The 18160-nt window shown below is 52.0% G+C and overlaps 1 protein-coding gene and 1 long non-coding RNA gene across 8 annotated transcripts in view; one reads left to right on the forward strand and one right to left on the reverse strand.

Moving 5' to 3' along the window:
- Positions 1-6007: 6007 nt before the first annotated feature.
- LOC308053204 lies at positions 6008-6532 on the reverse strand. Its single transcript, XR_013923614.1, has 2 exons — positions 6403-6532; positions 6008-6147 (listed from the first exon to the last, which is right to left on the reverse strand). It is a non-coding gene; the product is annotated as an uncharacterized lncRNA (long non-coding RNA).
- Positions 6533-11606: 5074 nt separating this feature from the next.
- Positions 11607-18160, forward strand: part of MGAT3 (beta-1,4-mannosyl-glycoprotein 4-beta-N-acetylglucosaminyltransferase) — a 30562-nt gene continuing 24008 nt past the window's right edge. For 5 of the 7 annotated variants that reach the window (XR_013922316.1, XM_080347323.1, XM_080347329.1 and 2 more), the window contains exon 1: positions 15224-15478. The gene's annotated coding sequence lies outside the window, so the exon portion shown is untranslated. Of the gene's footprint in view, positions 11680-13353; positions 13427-15223; positions 15479-18160 lie in introns of those variants that run through there. The other 2 variants (XM_080347324.1, XM_080347326.1) reach the window with 2 other exon arrangements.

An 18160-nucleotide genomic window follows, 5' to 3' on the forward strand; every position in this document is an offset into this window, starting at 1 on the left:
GTCTGAAGAGGGGAAGAGAGGAAAGAAACAGCTCTGGAATTTGGTGTTTGAACTATCCTTGGACAGCTGATGTTGCAGCTTTATCACTGGTGGCCTGAACTCTGCAGCATCCTTGTCCTCCCACCTGCCCACAGGCTGCCCTTTGGCTCTTTTGGAGGAACTGGAGGAAACCGGGTTGAGTAGCTGAGCTGGATTAAAAAACAAACTAACAAATAAAGCAAGGAAAACAAAACCAAAAGGTATTTTTTTTATCCAGATCAGTTCCCCAGCTGGATTTGGTGAAGTGTGGCCAAGCTGCTCATGGTGCTTGGTTTTGGAACCATTCCCACCATGGGGGTTGTACTGAGGACAGCAGGCTGGAGGGGTGCAATGGGGACCTGGGAAACACAAGGAAAGTGTAGCAAACTGCACTCAGCCTTGCTGAGCTGGTGCCTTGCAGGGACCACTTGCAGGAGGAGGCAGAGTGAGAAACATCTTCAAGGATGGCAGGGCGGTGATGTGGGCAAAACTGGATTTTGCTCTCCTGAGGGCTTGAAAGGGCTGAAGATAGGAGGGTAGAAAGGGACAGCATGGGCACTGAGAGCAGAGAGGGCATGGGTGACCGCCTGGGCTGCTTGCCCTGGTCCTGGCCACTCATGGTGGTGGCCAAGGTGCCCAGAGTTTCCTGCCATCAAAGGGCTCTGAGAGCCAGTGTGTGCCCCGCAGCCAGCAGCTGGGGAGAGCTTGGCAGGTTGAGGACAATAAAATGGATTCAGTCCCCTTTTGACAGCCGAGACCTGAGGAAAGGTGTGCAGACCACCCCATCAGTGGCATCCCTGTTTCTGCAGAGCCAAGGATAGGACTCCCTGGTCTCCTGAACTTCTCAGGTTCCATGCACTGGCTGTGTTTGTTCACAGAGATGTACAGCAGCATCTCTCTCATCCGCGGTTCCCTAGCTGTCCCCTCAAATCCCCAGATACCTCTAGTTTATCACTCCAGCAGCAGTGGCATTCCCACAAGGGAGCAAGCGCCATTGTTCGCTAATCAAGGCATGTCAGAGAGATGCTTTTGCTCCCCCTTGCTCCAGCTACGCTGAGCACACGGGCTGGCTGGAAATGAGAGAGACCAGGGGAGATCAGCCCCATGGGGAGAGTATCATCCCCATAGCATTGACCTACCACCCCTGGGAAGGATGGGCAGTGGAGATAGTCAATTCTCCATTATCTGCAGCACAGGTAAGGCAGCTGGGGCTCGCAGGGAGCTGGCAGGAAGATGGAGAAGTTGAAGGGATGCAGCAGAATTTGCACTACGATAACTAAATCCGTCTAAAATATGAGGCCAAACCATTTATTTATGGTCTGGCTGATGTGCAAAATTTTGACCACGGTGACTGCTGCTAGAGAGAGACCAGACACTCATAGAAAAGCCACCAGCACAAACCCTCTGCTTGCCACAATCCCCCTACACCAGTGCAAAAGGCCACTACAGCTTTGCAAGAGCGGCACCGCTGCACACAAAAGCGTGATGCAAACACATGAGGAGGCAAGTGTCAGCAAAGGGAAACGGCGTTCGGAGACCCGCTCTCAGCTGTTTCACAGGAGCCTGAGCCTGTGTGCACGTCCTGCCCTGAAACATCATTGCTTCTTCCAAAATATCTGCAAAACACCATACCTGGACACTGCATTAAGCAGATACCTGAAGGCAGGAGAGGATGATCTATGTAACAGGGTATGCAGGTGGGATGAGCCATAAAACCACCACCAACAATAACATGAATCTTGCTAATTTAACTAAGCCTCTATATTTATTCACTGATCCATAAGGCCTTGATTAGAGATTGGCTAGGAAGACATTTGTTTTAGATTATACGCAGAGAAAATCTCGTGCCTCTGAAAAGGCTCTGCTGTGTATCACTCCCAGGTGTTCAAACACTATGAATCAGATCCCTTAATATTATTGTGTTTGGCTTAAAATAAAAAGAAAATAATACCAGCTCCTTTCCATTTGTGATCGGCTCTTCCAGCCTCTGAGGTGCCTTGAGTAGCTTCTCCAGGTGATTCTTTGCAACCTCCATGGCCCAAAGCTCCCAGAAAAGCAGAAAGGGCAGAGCAGGGGGGCTGCAGCCAGGGGATGTCACCTCCCCGTCCTCCTCCCCAGCTGGGTGCTTTCCTCATCCCACTGATGCTAAAGGCAACTTCACCAGGCCTGAACTTGCGCTGTCCTTAAGGCCATTTTAAGGTATTTTGGACACATGCACGTTCCTCCCACCCTCCAGTTCCTGTGACCCGTCTAAGTACTTAAAAGGAGCCTGTAAGAAAGATGGGGACAGATTTTTTAGCAGCGCCTGTTGCGATAGAACAAGGGATAATGATTTTAAACCAAAGGAAGGGAGATTCAGGCTGGACATGAGGAAGAGTTTTTTTGCAATGAGGGTGGTGAAACGCTGTCCCAGGTTGCCCAGAGAGGTGGTAGATGCCCCATCCCTGGAGACATTCAAGGCCAGGCTGGACAGGGCTCTGAGCAACCTGATCTATTTGAAGATGTCCCTGCTCATTGCAGGGGGTTGGACTAGATGAGCTTTGAAGGTCCCTTCCAACCCAAACTATTCTATGATTCTGTGAATATCCCTCTGCATCTCCACCAGCTGCAACCAGGGAAGCAAGGACTGGGGAAGACCTTTTTAAATAGAGTCTGCTGATCCCTCTTAAATCTGGAGGAAAGCTCCAGTAACATCTAAAACCTGCCTCCTTTCACCTGCGAGGATTGTTCAGTACAGGAAAAACAGGTTTAAACAAGCAAAAAGAAAAATAAAAGAGCACTCAAAAGGGAAATAGTTCTGCAAATCGAGACCCAAAGAATCCCGGAGGTATTTGATGCTTGAACGGCTGAATGAGATGCCATTCTGCAAAGCAAAGCATTCAGACTAATTTATTTATTTAAATTGGCATCGAGACGCTGCTCAAATTTGCTGCCTGCAGCTATCCATCAGCTGGGACCCAGCAGGCTGACAAGGACACTGCGGGCATGGGGGGATGCAAAGCCCTCCTCGCTCAGTGCCTTCCTCGGGAGGGTTTTCTTCCCCAACAGCGAGGGTAGGAGAAGCAGGGGACCATATGCCCCCCAGCACCTCAGAAATGCATCGCCATGATTTCCGGGGCTGGGTGCCATCACATGGGTGGCTCTGGGGCAATCTGTGGGGACCAGACAATCCTTCACTTCCCTGGGCTGTGACATTTCTGGTATCACGTTGGGTGATGTCAAAACAGCCCATCAGCAAGGATAGCAATAATTCACCGAGGAGTTTGGCCCTCGGCCACTGGTTGGTAAGCACACCAGGGAAACCCAGCTCTGGGTTGCCCATGAGATGGGACAGCCCATGACAAGTTGCCTCAAATGAATTTGGGAGGGGGAGTTAGCAAAAGGCAGGAGGAGCCTGTCAAACCAGTCCCTCCTGAACGCCTAATAGTGCCGGTAACTCCCGTACATGCCTGGACAAGCTGTCAGCAGGCTCCAGGATGGGATGTAGACCCCATGCAGTGATGTGGGGCTGGGGCTGGTGGCCCAAACACACTCTTGCCTCCCTATGCGGGGTGCACACAGCTTGGGTAACTGATTTTCCACTCCATGGAGAGCAGGGATGGAGCAGCTTTGGCCCTGGCACGGGCCAACAGCCAAGGGATAGAGTCAATAGCTCTCCCAAGCATCTTCATCTCCCAGGCACAAGAACCCTTGCCAGGCAGGAGCGCTCCCAACACCAACCTGTAGATGGAAATGGTGCTGGTTTGGAGGGGGGTCCTCCAAATACAGGACCTACTCAGAGATACCCGCCAGTTGCTCTCCTGCTCCATGACCCAAACACAACCACTGCAGCTGGTGGGGATAAACAGCAGTCGGTCAGGAAGCAGCAGGAAATGGGAATTAATTGCATGAGGTTTGATGGGTCTGCATAGGGCCAGACCACTCATTTTTGGCTGCTAGCCTCTTCCTGGCTTCTTGCAGCTTAAGATGTATAACACAGCCTGTGGGTTACTGCAGCCTGTCAGGACTGATCTGCAAAAAAATCAGGCAGCTGGGAAAGCAAGGAGAATTTTTTTTGCCCTCCCCAGCTGTCCCTGAGTTCACCTGCATTCAGAGGAGAGGTTCGGTGGTTCAAGGTGGAAATAAAGGTGAGATAAACCCAATCCAGGTTTTGTTTAACCATGTTCTGCTTCTCTCTCTAGGGCTCTGTTGACATTGTATGTTGTTTTCCGGACTAGTGCCAGACATTTTCTGTGGACACATTCCCAAAGGCTTTCCAGATGAAGAGCTGCGATAAAAACCTAACCTGCTACATTGTAGGGCACTTCCTCTTTGCCCTTGCAAAAGCAGGGAAGGGTATTTATTTGGGATATTTACCGCTGCAAAGGAACAGCACCTGGGTAGAACACCTCACCAAACAAAAAGGAAAACGCCACAATTAAAACGCAACTAAAGAAAACACGTGAAACACAAGATATGGAACAAATCCCAGCTTGAATCATCTGGTTCCAAGACCTGCGTGGAGCCCATTGAACTTGAGCTAATGTCTATTCACAACATGCAAGAAGCAAAGACAAATAGGAATGGCCCAGAGCTAAAGTTACACGGCGCTGCATCCGGAGACGATACCAGCCCTCTCTTCTGCTCCAACACTGGCCAAGGCAGTGGCCCTGCTCGCCACATACCCACCTCTGTGGTGCTGTCACCGCGCTGCCCTTGAATCCCAAAGCCGTTCTCCAGGCAAGGCGGGAGCACCACCAACGGGTACACAAAGCCCTCTGCAAACTTTTTGGTGACTCGACCTTGGGCTTGGGGGTACTCCTGTTCCTGTGGCAGCTCAGCAGTGCTGGAGCACATTGCACCCAGGGGCCAGCAGTTGCACGAAGCACTTTCTACTGTCCCAGCTCCGAGCTCATTCCCACCAGGGAGCTGGATGGAGACCCAGCATCTCCCAACCAGGCATCCCCACCACAGAAACCAGCACCCACTTAAGTGTTGCTCCCATGGAGATGGCCCCAATCATTTAGGTCCCACACTCCACCTCTGGGTGCGAGATGGAGTGAGCCTGTCTGGACCCTGGCTGCAGGGCTTCACCGTTCTTAATGCCAGGCTGATGGGGTGCTTTCCCTGCACCCTTCCAGCTCTGCTGGAGTACAAAATGGAAGCAGGTTGAGCTCATCCTCTTCTTTTGTTCTCCTGTACACCCATGTGGCACTTTGAGGCACACATACTACTAAGGCCCCCTTTGCAACCCAAACTGACCCACAGGACTCAATCTGTTGGCAGCTGCACCTCAAAAAGAGTCTCTGTTTCCTCCCTCCCCCTGGCCAGGACGATGCTGCTCCCAGCCGCCCTCCCCACATGCAGCCCTGCCCGCCCCACTGCAGGCAATGCGAGCTGGGCGAACGAAGGCTGGTTAACAAAACAGTCACAATTAACCTGAGTCACTTGAGCAAAAGGGGTTACAGAGAGGCTGAACCAGTAATTTGGAAAGTGTCTGGAAGGAGGCTGAGCCTGCTGGTGGGGAGGCTGGTAGAGACAGCTCGCCAGACTTGGTTACCTTTTAACCTCACCCAGCTGCAGGCAGCTCAGATGCGATCAGACCTTTAGGTGTCATTTCCTTTCCAGGTCTTGTTTTGCTTTCAGAGTGTTTTCCTAATTTTGCATTTCTGGGCTATCAGGAATCCGTCCTGGCTTGGAAGATGATTAAATCTCTGGTGAGTGCTCTGTGCCTGCTCACAGCATCCCATTGAGCCAGACGGGGTAGCGAAGCCCCCAAACAGGCACGGGTCATGGATCCCCCAAAGAGCGTGCCGTGCCAGGCAGGGCAAGCAGCTTGTGGCAGCATAACCACATTAACCCTGCAATAAGCTGTCACCCTGAGCAGGGTTTAATGGTTTAGTCAGATTAATGAGCCTGCGAGAGCCGATCTGGTTCACGCCCCAGCCGTGTGGTTCAGTCAGTGCAGCCAGGGTAAGCACAACGGTTAAGGCAACGCAGCCATATTTACCAAATAAGAGGCTGTAGGGTCAGGGCAGTCTTACTGATGGTGATCCCACTGGCCTTCCCGCTTGTGCCTGTCACCCCTCCTGCGGTGGTCTGAATGGTTACCTCTAGGATGCGTTGATAAGCCTCTGTATCTCACAGGTACTTCAGAAAAGAGCAATAAAATGAGGGGCTGATAGCACAGGCACACAGGGAAGAGAAAATGACGCACATGTTGTAGTTACTGGCTGTTGCACGTAGACAACAGCCCCATCCTTGAGGTCCCCTTTGAAGGGACAGGCAGCTATTGTCCCTCCTAGATATCCCACTGCTCCACATCCCCATCTTCTCCTGAGATGGAGGAGACATGAGTGAGTCAATATAACCCATGTGCAAGCAGGGATGAAGCAAGCAGCTCACCGGCATGGTGTGGGACAGGCTGAGGTCTCCCTCCTTGTCCTAACCACTGGCCCAGCTCCTCACCACTTGCAAGAGATGTTTTTTAGGTTCTCTAAGTGCTTGCTGGTACCTGCCTCCAGCTCCCCTCTGCCAGCAGTGAGGAAGCCATAGCTACAAGACAGCTCTTTCCAACATCAATAACTCTTCTCTGCAATGTTATCAAAGGCCTTATCAACACACACAGCTGGCGCTGGTTGCAATGGAATTGGTTTCAAGCCTGTTTTCTTTACAATTCCCTGGCTGGACAGGCTTGTATCAGTCACAGGGGACGGGGAAATCAATCCAGCCCCAGTCGAAGCACGCTTTCAGCAGCATTTTAACTCATTCAGCCGCAAATCCCACCTTGCCTTTGCTCATGTTGGAGGTGGGACGAGGGAAGGCAGGGATGGCAGTGCCCACTGTGCGTCAGGGGATGATGGCCACAGTGTGAACCAGCCTCTCCTTGCATGGGGGGACTACAGTGCTCCTGGCCCTACCCTCATCCCCTCCCCAATTCCACCCACCACGTCTCTGCGTGGCTGGGTGGGTCAAAGTCCAGCCTGTGGCTCTTTGACAGATATAATCCTGATGAGATGAGGAAAGATGCCAAAAAAGATGCTGAATAAAAGGATCCTCAGATCAGCATCAAGGGCGAAGAGGGAAGGAGGAGAAAGCAGCAGGAAGAGCTGGACTGGGGCCTCACCTGAGACTGTTGAGGCATGGACGTGGTTTCAGACAGGCTGTGGTGGGAATCAGGCCATGGGGAATATTTCATCAATTCATAGAATCATAGAATAGTCTGGGCTGGAAGGGACCTTCAAAGCTTATCTAGTCCAACCCCCTGCAATGAGCAGGGACATCTTCAACTAGATCAGGTTGCTCAGAGCCCCGTCCAGCCTGGCCTTGAATGTTTCCAAAGATGGGGCATCTACCACCTCTCTGGGCAACCTGGGACAGTGTTTCACCACCCTAATTGTAAAAAATTTCTTCCTCGTGTCCAGCCTGAATGTCCCCTCCTTTAGTTTAAAACCATGACCCCTTATCCTATCACAACAGCCCCTGCTAAAAAGTCTGTCCCCATCTTTCTTATAGGCTCCTTTTAAGTACTGAAAGGCTACAGTAAGGTCTCCCCAGAGCTTTCTCTTCTCCAGACTGAACAACTCCAACTCTCTCAGCCTGTCCTCAGAGGAGAGGCAATTTGAAAGTAAACTCCAGAAAACACCATTCCAGGAGGAATTCTGCAAGTGGATGGGAATGGCTGTGGTTTAATGTGGCTCCCCCACTTTTGACTTGTGGGAGCAGAAGTCACAATTCAGAGGCATTGGGGACATCCCCACACAGCAGGCAGCCAGAGAAAATCCATTGGCTTTGGTGAGCCTGTGTGGTCCTGGCCAACAGCTCCAGCCCCTACAGAAAATGCCCCAGATCCTGGGTGCCCCAATGCAAATCCCTCCTGCTCTCTGTGCTGCTGGCAAGCACTTTAAGCCCCTACAGCACGCACCAAACAGTTAAGTGCTGCTTCGCTGTAGGCACAGTGAGCTTACCGTGCTTCCTGGAGCTGACCAGCCACCCATCCCTCCACCACTTTCTCACCCGCTTGCTGCCCCAATGCCTCTCGCGTCCCTCTGACAGCAGACACAGAGCACTCGGCTCACCAGGCGGGGTTTGTGGCTAAACAGCCGAGCTGCAGGTACATGCGAGAGTTTCACTACAACTCAGGCTTCATGTCATGGGGAGGATGTGGGCTCCAGGATTCGGCCATGTCCCATCTGACAGCACCTTCCTGCATTTCTGCAGGTTTCCTTCTTCAGACCCAGGAGCTACTGGCTGCATTAAACACTGAGATTGGCCCCCAGCCCATGGGTCAGACCCTCGGTGATCAGACTCATGTCCCCTGCAGTGCTGTGGCACCTGGGCTTTTCCTAATGTAGCCAGCATCACCAGCATCAGGGTCAGCCCAGAAGCTAATGGAGGTGAAGATTCATCAGGAGTGAGTGGAAATAACAAAATAAAACCTGTCCAGACTGTGGCCACCAGGCAAAATGCACCAGCATACCATTTTCCTTCCCTCCCATGCTGGTAAAAAAGATTCTAAACCACATCTCAGTACGCCCAAGCACACAGCTGCTGCTGGGCTGAATGGGGCTTTGAAAGAAAAAGGTGTTTCTCAATGTATCGTCATTTTGGCTGTGGTTATTGCCTGAGATCCTGCCAGGGGGGAACAATGTGCCTGGAGACACTGTGTCCGGTGAGTAATGTGACACGGAGATGCTGAAAGCCAGGTCTGGAAGAGGCCTCAGGGTGAGGATTAAGGCCAGCAAGGTTGGGGAGAGGACGTGCTGTTCTTGCCTCCTCACTCAGCATCCCTGTGGGACCGGGGCTTCCTTCTCTGATGTGTAGGCACAGCTCCATTTTAGGGTGAAATCTGGAAACTATACCCAAGCGGCAAATGAGAAAAGCCCCTTTTCTGCATCATGCTGCCCCTGCTTTTCCCATGGTACTTCTCAGCCCTCCCTCAGGAGCTCCCACCAGGCCAGAACTGCAGCAAGGTGACATGCGAGGGACATATTAGATGAGGAGACAGTGGGCTCGGAGAAGTGGGGAGGTGGGTCAGTTTGACCTGAGCCTGGTTACGTGGGGAAAAATGCAGCATGGGTGTCTGCAACACCACTAGTTGCGATCTGGAGAGGGGTCAGGGGTGACGGCTGAGAAGTGCTCTGTGTGAGGAGGGAAAGTAAATGTCATTCACTTTTCTCCAGGCTATTTTATTCTCCCCTATGTGGTGATAATTTTGTTTGCAAGACTAAATTAATAATCCAAGTGTGAAGAGCAAAACTCTGCCTTGGAAAGGAAGAAGCAAACTGGCTCCCTCCAGGAACAGAGGTCCACAGGTCTGTGCACTGCCGAAGGAGGGCTGCTGCACCCACATCTGTACATCCAGTATCTTCCCAGGGCCCTTCTACCCCCTTCCACTCATAGAGACATGTTCCTGTTGACTTCTCCTTTATCTTGTTTTGGCCAATTCTGCACATTGCAGGTAAAAAAGAAAATAGTTTATTTGGCTTCCATGGCCAAGTGGTGACGACTTGTTAATTCGTGTGTCCAGCGCTGGGAGAGCTGGTAGGTACTGAACCCCCTGCAATCTGGAGGGTGCAGGCTAACCTGAGCTCAAGCAGTGACAAGACCTGGAGAAAAGAAGGCAGGTGACGATCTGCTTTTCTGTTTGCTGTTGCTCCTGAGGGGAAGACACCAGAAAGCTCCCAGCCAAGCAGCATTTCTTCTGCCAGAAGGGCCTTGCTGTCACACTCAGGAAAGATGATTCAGAGTAAGAGCACCCAGTGCCACCAGGTCTCCCAGTGCCCTCCACTGCTTATATCTGATTGTGAAATGGAGAAATAAACTCAACAGCACAGTCAATTATACTGTTAAGCAGCATTCTTTATTTTATCAGCACTAGGGAACACTGGAGATCATCCTCCATAAGTGCTCCAAAGACTGGATGCTCTTATGTTGCTTATATTCACATAATTATTACATATGCATTACAATTTTTAAAAATTTTGACATACAATACATATATACTAAAAATAATTTATTATATTAGTTATAATTGTTTAGTTTCTTACTTACATCTATTAAGCATTAGTTAAATATAAAGGAAGCACTCTGCTTCTAAACAATGTATCACTTAATCTTCTGTCTCCCTCTCATCATGCAGAAGGGTCTAAAACTTGAAAAATATCCCCTCGTTTTGCAGGGGGTCAGAAAGCATTTATCTCATGCCAATTGGTTAATGATGGGTACATCTTTTATAACTTAATCACAGGATACATGAATTTAGCAGCTTCTATTCAAATTGCTGTTAGAGACCTTCCTTGCTGCAGAAAGGCCTCTGAAGCCACTTCTGCACGTGCTTTTCCTTGAACACATAGCGGTTTTTTATCAAATTTATGTAGAGATACAATCTGTCACTGCCAGGCCAAATTTTTGCTCAGCTTTTCCTTCAACCTCCTTCTGACAAGCCACCACTGATTTTCTATTATTTATATTTCCTTTGTTCTTAGAGGAAGTGATGGAAGCCCCAGTACATCAAGTGGTCTAAAACCACACAGCAAAACATAACCTCATGCTAAAACATGTGCAGGCTGGAGAGGCATGGCATGAGCAGGAACAAGTGGCATGACCTGGGCCAGGCGGGACGGTAGTGGCCACAGACACTCACCTCCGCATCCACCACCCTGGGCAACCGTGCTGTGTGTGCCACCCTCCTTGGCCCTCCCAGCTGTGGAAAGATTGGATGTTTCATGCTACCCAGAATCACATAGGAGATGAGGATGAAACTCGATCGCTTTGCCTTTAAGATCGCAAACTGAAAAAGAGCCAAATGCATTTCAGCAAATAATCCAAGGAGCACGGCTGCCAGAAACCCCTAAGTGAGCACAAACAACCCTTATCTGGCAAAGTTTTACATTACTTAACACCAGCGCAAGTTTAAAGGCATTTGTTTGTTGCTGTTACACACAAGGCATCTTTTCTGGGTGGTTCCTGTTATTAGAGTTAATCCTTGAGCATTTGTACCTGCACTTGTTCACCTTCCCGCTTGCTTGACTGCAGCCTGATTGCTGGAAATGGTGATTGTCAGTAACTGTATTTTTTTTGAGACCTGAGGCCCTAGAGTGCCCAAAGAGGAGATAAATATCATTGTCTTATGCTGTTTGCTGTGTGATCAACGATAGAAATGTCACTTTGCTGTTTTCCTCCCCTGCCACCAGCAGTGCAAAATGAACAAGGGCATCGGATTTCAAGACTGGTTGGCTCAAAGGAGGACTTTGTTTGCGGAGTCTAGCTGGAAAGGATGTTAAAAAGACTGTAATCCCAAAGAGGTGGAAAAGAGTTGACCTTTTGGTGATCTTCTGGGGAAAGGGTGACAGTGAAAGTTTGGCTCTGTGACCATTAACTCGGCTCTGTAACTCAGTGTGAAGGAGTTAACCCAATGTCAAATGACTCGCACACAGGGAGCTGGAGAATTGCTTATCAGCAATAGCCACATGGTGAAAACGGGCTGCACAACAGCAATTTAACAGGAAGTGTTTATAATCTCTCTTAGAAAAGGGGCTGGCAGAGTTACCTCTGTCTGTAGCAGCAAACCCTAAGGCACAGCCCCTTGCATGTGAGCTGGGTTCACCCAGAAGTGATGGGGAAGCACCTTTCCACCCCCTGACTTTGGCTGGCAGGTTGCAGCTACCTGGATCCGCTGAGGTTAGTAAAGCCCAGCACATGCCTGGCACCCCGCCCGGAGGCTTTTGTCCATGGCACCCGCTTTTGGCGCTGCCCGAGAGGAAGAAAATAGGGCTACGTCATAGATCCTGGCCACAAAAACCTGAAAAAAACACAGACGACAATGTTTTACTTCAAAGCCTTGCACCTGGTAAAGCAGTAGCATAGGGTAGGAAGGTGCAAATCATCTTGAGTCTGGGGTGCCAAGTGTTAAGGGGCTGAGGACATCACTAGAGTCCACCTTGGCTTTAGCTGCAAACATAGAAGTGTCTCAGTTAGCAAACAAGCTGAGCAGAGGGCTCAGTTGTGGCTGGGCGGTGTTTTGTCTTGCTTCTTCCATCAGAATTCATTTGCATGCAGAGGTTTGGATGTTTAGACCATTTAAGGTTAACTCGTTGCAATATGTTGATCAGCTGCTTTCCCGGAGGAGCAGCCGGCGGGGGTTAGGGAGCGCCGAGAACAGAAGTCGCTCTGCTGCCAGTGGGATGAACGACCTCTGCCACATTTTTGCCTGGGGTCACTGCACACCCAGGACAACCCTGCAGCACGCTCAGCTCCTTCCCAGCCTCACCAGCTCCACACGTTGTGCCCTGAGCTCAACCTCTCTTTCTTGCCCCGGATTGGGGTGGGAAGCGTCACACACCATGCCAGGAGCGGTGTCTGTCTGTCCCACAAGCACACAGGGCCATCCCTCTGCTTTCTCCCTCTCTTCTCTCCCCTATTTCTGCTCGTTGTGGAGCCATCCGAATCACTTTGCTGTAAGATCTGTTCCTTGCTGTTGGATTCGGTTGAAATTGGCCGGTGGATTTAAACCATATCGTGGGTGGCTGATAGACAGGCAGATAGACAACATGATTGTGAGAGCTTCATTCCTGTAAAAAATCAGGCTAAAAATGACTCCTTATCCCAAGGGAATTTGTCCAGCATGTCTCAGAATGAAGTATGCAAAGCAGAGAGAAAACACTACACAGACAGCAATGGTTAGGGTGCTAATTCAAGACCCACAGTCAAATTTCTCCCCTACCACAGCCTCTCTGTTTGGCCTCCAGCAAGTCACATATTTTTTTCTAACCCTCTGTTCCTTTTACATAAAACAGAGCCAAAGGTTTGGGGGTTTTACCTTTTGGAGAGGATATGATGGCTAAGTAAAGTAGAAATCATGAGGTGCTTAGACGCTACATCTAAGCCTACAGTCTCCCCAGCCTGGTGCCATCAAAGCACGTAATACCACTGAATTTAAAAAAAAAAAAGAATAAAGAAAAAAGACTTCTGCTGTCTGGGCCCACAAACCCAGAACCACGCAGATTTGGAAACAAGGTCATGCTTGGGAGGTGGACACGGCTGCACTGGGATGAAGGAGGGAAGGAGGTACCAGTGTGCTGTTGCATCTGGTAACGTACTAGCACATGCTGAAACAGCAGCCTGCTGCATCATTATTTTGCTCCAGGGTTAGCCTGGGGAAGAAGAGCTAAATCTTGTCTTTCTTCACACAGAGACTGAAAGGTGAAGCTAAAATCCCCCCCAAATCTTTGCAGCGTGTAATAGAGGGGCAAACACCCCCAGGGAGGCTATGGGAGCCTGTTTCTCTAGTTAGGAGTACTCAGCGTGGCAAACGCTGTTTGTCACAGGACAGGGGAGCTGTGGTATTGCAGCTGCCTCTCCGTGCACAGGGACGTTATTCTGCCTCTAGATTTGTGAGCTGATGTTCCTGAACATTTACAATCTCTGGGTGAGCCTATAAGCCTTCAGTATTATCACATTAACATGGAAAATTGTTGGCTGTCTTCAAACTGCTCCAGGGATAATATTTGAAGCAAAGGGATACTGTTTTGCAAGCTAAGGAGGTCCAAAATAGCGACGTTTTCTTCCCATTATTGCCAAGCACCCCTTCTGTGATGGGTGTTTGCTGCCTGAGGGAAATGAATTGGTGAGTGCTGCCCATCCCTAATAGCATTTATACTCCCAGAGCTGAAATCATCCACAGGAGCAAAGATAATGCTGCCACTTGCCAGCCATCTCTCTCTCAAAAAAAAAAACCCAAACAAAACAACACAATTGTGGACTTGATGCAAATTGAATCACAGCTGCCAAATTCCCCCTGGGGATGCAGGAGTTGCGGGCTCCCTTCAAGCCCAGTTTTCTGCTAGGGACACATGGCTGTCCCAGAGAGCTTTGTCCTGTGGGTGGGCGACTTCATCCCTGACCCAGGGAGATGATGATGTTGCTGTCTTGCCAACATGTTCCCTCTGATATTCTATTGCTGTCATTGAGATGGAGCCTTTTGGTGTCCTCAAGGACTTCTGCTGGTATGGTATTGTGTTCTGCCACAAAATGACCTCCTACATATGGTGAGAACTTTACTTGCTGCATTGTTGTCTTCCTCCTCCATCCTCATTCCTTTCCCTCAGTACTTCTGCAATACTCCTGAGGCACTACTGAATCCAGCTGACCCCTGGCTGTCTTTAGTCATCCTTCTGGCTGAGTTTGCAGCAGGGAAAATTCCCCTTCATTTATGCTGTCTCTGCCTGAGCTCTGATATAGTCTCCATCTTGGGCCTTAAAACTCAAAATTAGGATGTCCCTTTCCCATGGAAGCCCTCTCTGGTGCCAGCTAGGTGAGATGAGCAGAACAGGTAGAATACCAGTCCGTAGCGCAGACTCCTGTGCATCCCTGTTAGGTTGCTACAAGTGCTGATCAGGAGAGCAGGCAGTGGCAGTTTAACAGAGCCGCTTCTCCCCAGCAAGCCAGACAGCTTGCCCATCTGATAAATGGCAGCTTGGAGGGATGTTGGCACCAACGCTTTGTTTTTAATACAGTTTTTCTGAATTCCCGTTAAACTGTGAGGAAGGGTGTACTCTAGTTGGGCTTCCTTTTGACCTCTCGTTAGCTCTCGGCCTCAATAGGTGAGGTCTCACGTTTGCGTGTCAGCATGTTTGTAGCGGTGCCGTTCGGCCGGGAGGGTTGTTTTGGTTTGGCTTGGCTTTGTTTCCCCTTCCAAAGATGAGCCCGATGAGGAAGAAGGCAGGGAAAAGTTGAATTAAGAAAAGGCAGCTTTTGCGGTTGGGGAACAGGATTGAGAGTCAGCAGATGCAGGTTCTATTTCTGGCACCCCAGCAAAACTTCCTGGATGTCGCTGGGCACAGCAGCTCGCACATCTCCACCTCGCCTCGCCTCCCTCCCGCCAAACAACGAATGCTCCTGCCCCCCCTGGCCCCCCGGGGCACGGGGAGGGATGCTGCCGGCCGGCGAGGCGCCGGCTCCGCCGTAGGGCTGCGAGGCTGCAGCGCGGCTCTGCCTGGACCCCGCAGCATCCTTGAGGGTGGGGGGCACCGCCTGGCCCGGCACTCGCTACCGCAGCTCGCTCAATAACGCACCCTCGGCCTTGTCACGGACCGCCGGACCCCCCTTACAAGACGCTCCTTTGTGCGGAGAGGCGGGGGGCGGCCAGGCCGTGCCCCAGGGGGGGCGGGCGGGCGCGCCGGGGGAGGAGACAGGCGGAGAGGGCGGCACAAAAGGGGCTGCTGCAGCCCTGCCCGCCGCTGCCGGCGGGGCTCGGCTGCGCATCGCATCCTTTCCCGCGGCCGGGAGGAGGTGCCGGGCCGCTGCGCTCCGCGGCGGGGAAGGAGGAGCAGGAGGAGGAAGGCGACGGGGGGCTGCGGGCTCGCCTCGCCTCGCCGCGGCCGTCGCCGAGCCATGCCGGGGGGCGGCGGGCGGGCCGGGGGCGAGCGGCAGCCTCGCCCCGCCGGGGGCCCGGCGGGCACCGACGCTGCGCCGGCCGGGGGTGAGTGAGTGAGCGAGCGGGTGGGCGGTGGGGCTGGGGGCGGCGGGGGGGGCAGCGCGCACCCGCCCTCCCCGCTGGAGCCTCCCCGGGGCGGTGGGCGCTGCGGGCAGCGGCGGCGGGACTCCACTCCGTCCGTACCCCCCTTCCCGCCGCTGTTGCCACCTGCAAGTTGTGCCTCGGCCCGGGGGTGCGGCGTCATCCCCTGCGGGCACTGCCGGAGAGGCTTCCCCCGCCGAGCCCCCACCTTCCCGCTCTTTATTTATTTATATTAGTGTTTGTTTTTTGTTTTTTATTTTATTTTATCTTCCCCCTCCCCACGCCCCCCCATAATCCCGGCATCCCCTGCTAGGGAGCATCGGCGCTGGGGAGGAGGGAGGCGATGCTGCCAGCCCCAGCCCGCAGATGCGGGCTGGCCGGGGATGGAGGCAGCCTGGGGATGGAGGCAGCCTCCGGCCGGGGCACTGCAGCGAAGGCCCATCTGCTGCCCGTGCTCGGCTTGCGAGGAGGACACGGGCTGGGGATGCGTGCCAAGCCTGCAGCAAGCAAGGAGGAGTAACAGGAGTGTGTGCGTGGGAGGGAAAACATACATACAAATATATGTGTATGATCATCATCAAACGTCACCTCTCCCCCTGCTCTGTCTCTGTGTCAGGTTGCTGCAAGTACCCCCCGCGTTGGGGGCTGGCTACTAAAGGAAGTGGGCACCCAAGTTCTCCCTGCTCCTGCAGGGCTGTTGGGTTGTCTGCAGGCTGGGGATAGCTGTAGGTCCTGCTGGAGTGGCACAGGCTGGGGTAGCTCTGTCCTTGTGAGAGTTTTGCTCCCTGGTTGAGTGTGGTAAGGGTGATGGGGAGCACGGCATCTGCTGCAGCTCTAGACTTGCTCAGACAGCTCAGCGAGGGAGAGAGCGTGGAGTGGAGAGAGGCTCCTGGTGCCTCAGCCTGTGGTTTTCCTCTGGGGATTTCTGCAGGCTGTGTTTCTGTGAGCATGCCTGGGTTGCTCGGGAGCCTTGCCTGTTTGCCCGAGCTGAAGCTGGGGTCTTGCACCTCTCCCTTTCACCCTAGGGCAGAGCTTGGGTCAGCAGAGAGCCTGCCCTGTCTGCAGCACATGGCGTGGGTGCTGAGCACCTCCGCTTCTAGAGAATGGCCCTCCAGTTAACTCCAGTTAAATCCCTCCCCTTGAGTGGGAAGTTCAACCCTGTGAAAACACTCAGCGACACCAATGCTAACAAGTATGACTTGAGTCACTGGAAACCCCCCAGCCCTGTGCAAACTGAATTTCAAATTCTTGCCTACTCCTGCCCCTGTCTCCCCCACCCTAGCAGGGTGTGAATCAGTGGGAACCTTTCAGGCCCCCTCCCCTAAAGGGTGGCTCCTATGCTGTGTAAATCCCACCTGCAGAAGTGGTGTTTGAGTCCAGCTGGAGCCTGTGACTTGGGAGTCACTCACAAGTCCTCATTGCTGAAGCCTGGTTGCTGCCAGCTCCCCTGGGAAGAGCTGAAATTGCACAGGACCTGCCATTGCTTGACCCTCAGGCAGTGAAGGGCCATCTCAGGGGGCAGGGAAAACCAACGGGGTCCCCACCCCCCAGCACACCTTCCAGAGCCCCCCTAAACACTGTTGTAATAGCTGTGCTGGCTTTTATTCAGCCTTGGTAGTAGTGCTGGAAACACATCCTCCAAGCTGGGGCGGGGGAAGAGTGATCCTGTGAACTATTCGTGGGGTTCCTGCAGCCTCCCTGTAGCATCATAAAGCAGGCTTTAAATGAAAACCATTGCAAACTGCAGAAGAAGAGTGAAGCTGTGACTCTGCCATTTCATGTCATAAAGTCCCTTGAAGATTTATAGCTCCTCTACACCCTCAGGTGATTTTTGCAGTAGTGGTAAGAAGTTCACTGCAAGGTATAACATTTGCTCCCTGCGAGGACTATTGGTGATGCCTGCATAGCTTGTTTATTGGTGCCCTGGATACAGCAATTATATCCTTAGGAGAAGGGCGGGATTCTGGCTAGCTGTGGGTGAGTTTTGTTGCCCCACTCCCACTGCAGTGGGCCAGCTGCTGCCTTTTGTGCGGGCACACCTTTGGTCCTAGGTGCTGCTGGGGCTTATCTTCATCAAAGGTGCCCAGAACATGGTGGACCATTTTGAAACTGGGTTCAGGGGCTGAGCCACTACCTGCCTCCCCCCCTCCCTGCAAATGCTAGTAAGATTGGAAAAAGAAAGATTTGTCTGTGTGGCACACAGGGGTTGCCTTAGCAGGGAGGTGAAGAGGTGGAAAATAATGTGTATGTTTGCAGGGATATTAGCTTCAGGATGCTCACAACTGTAAACATTTATCTAGGGTGCTCGTGCCCAACATGAGACAGGGGTAGCGGGTCTGGAGAGTTGCTGGAGGCTGCTCTGTGGTCACAGAGCCTGGTTAACCTCAGCCAGGCACACGGCAGCAAGCGCAGATACAGCTGGTGTGTTTGCCTGGGGAACGTACCTGCGAAGTTTGTGTGCTCATGTGTTTCTCATATGCTTTGTGTTTATCTTTCTCCTTCTCCCACGCGCAACTGGTTAAGTGTGGTGTGACTTTATGGCCTGCCAGATTGGTGTAACATGCTTATTGCGTGTCTTTAAGGGATGCTTGCGTGACAAACATGGGTGGGTGTTTGCTGGGTGTATGCAATGCACACAGGTCCTGC

This window comes from Nesoenas mayeri (assembly GCF_963082525.1).
Source record: "Nesoenas mayeri genome assembly, chromosome: 1".
NCBI classification, from domain to species: Eukaryota; Metazoa; Chordata; class Aves; order Columbiformes; family Columbidae; genus Nesoenas; species Nesoenas mayeri.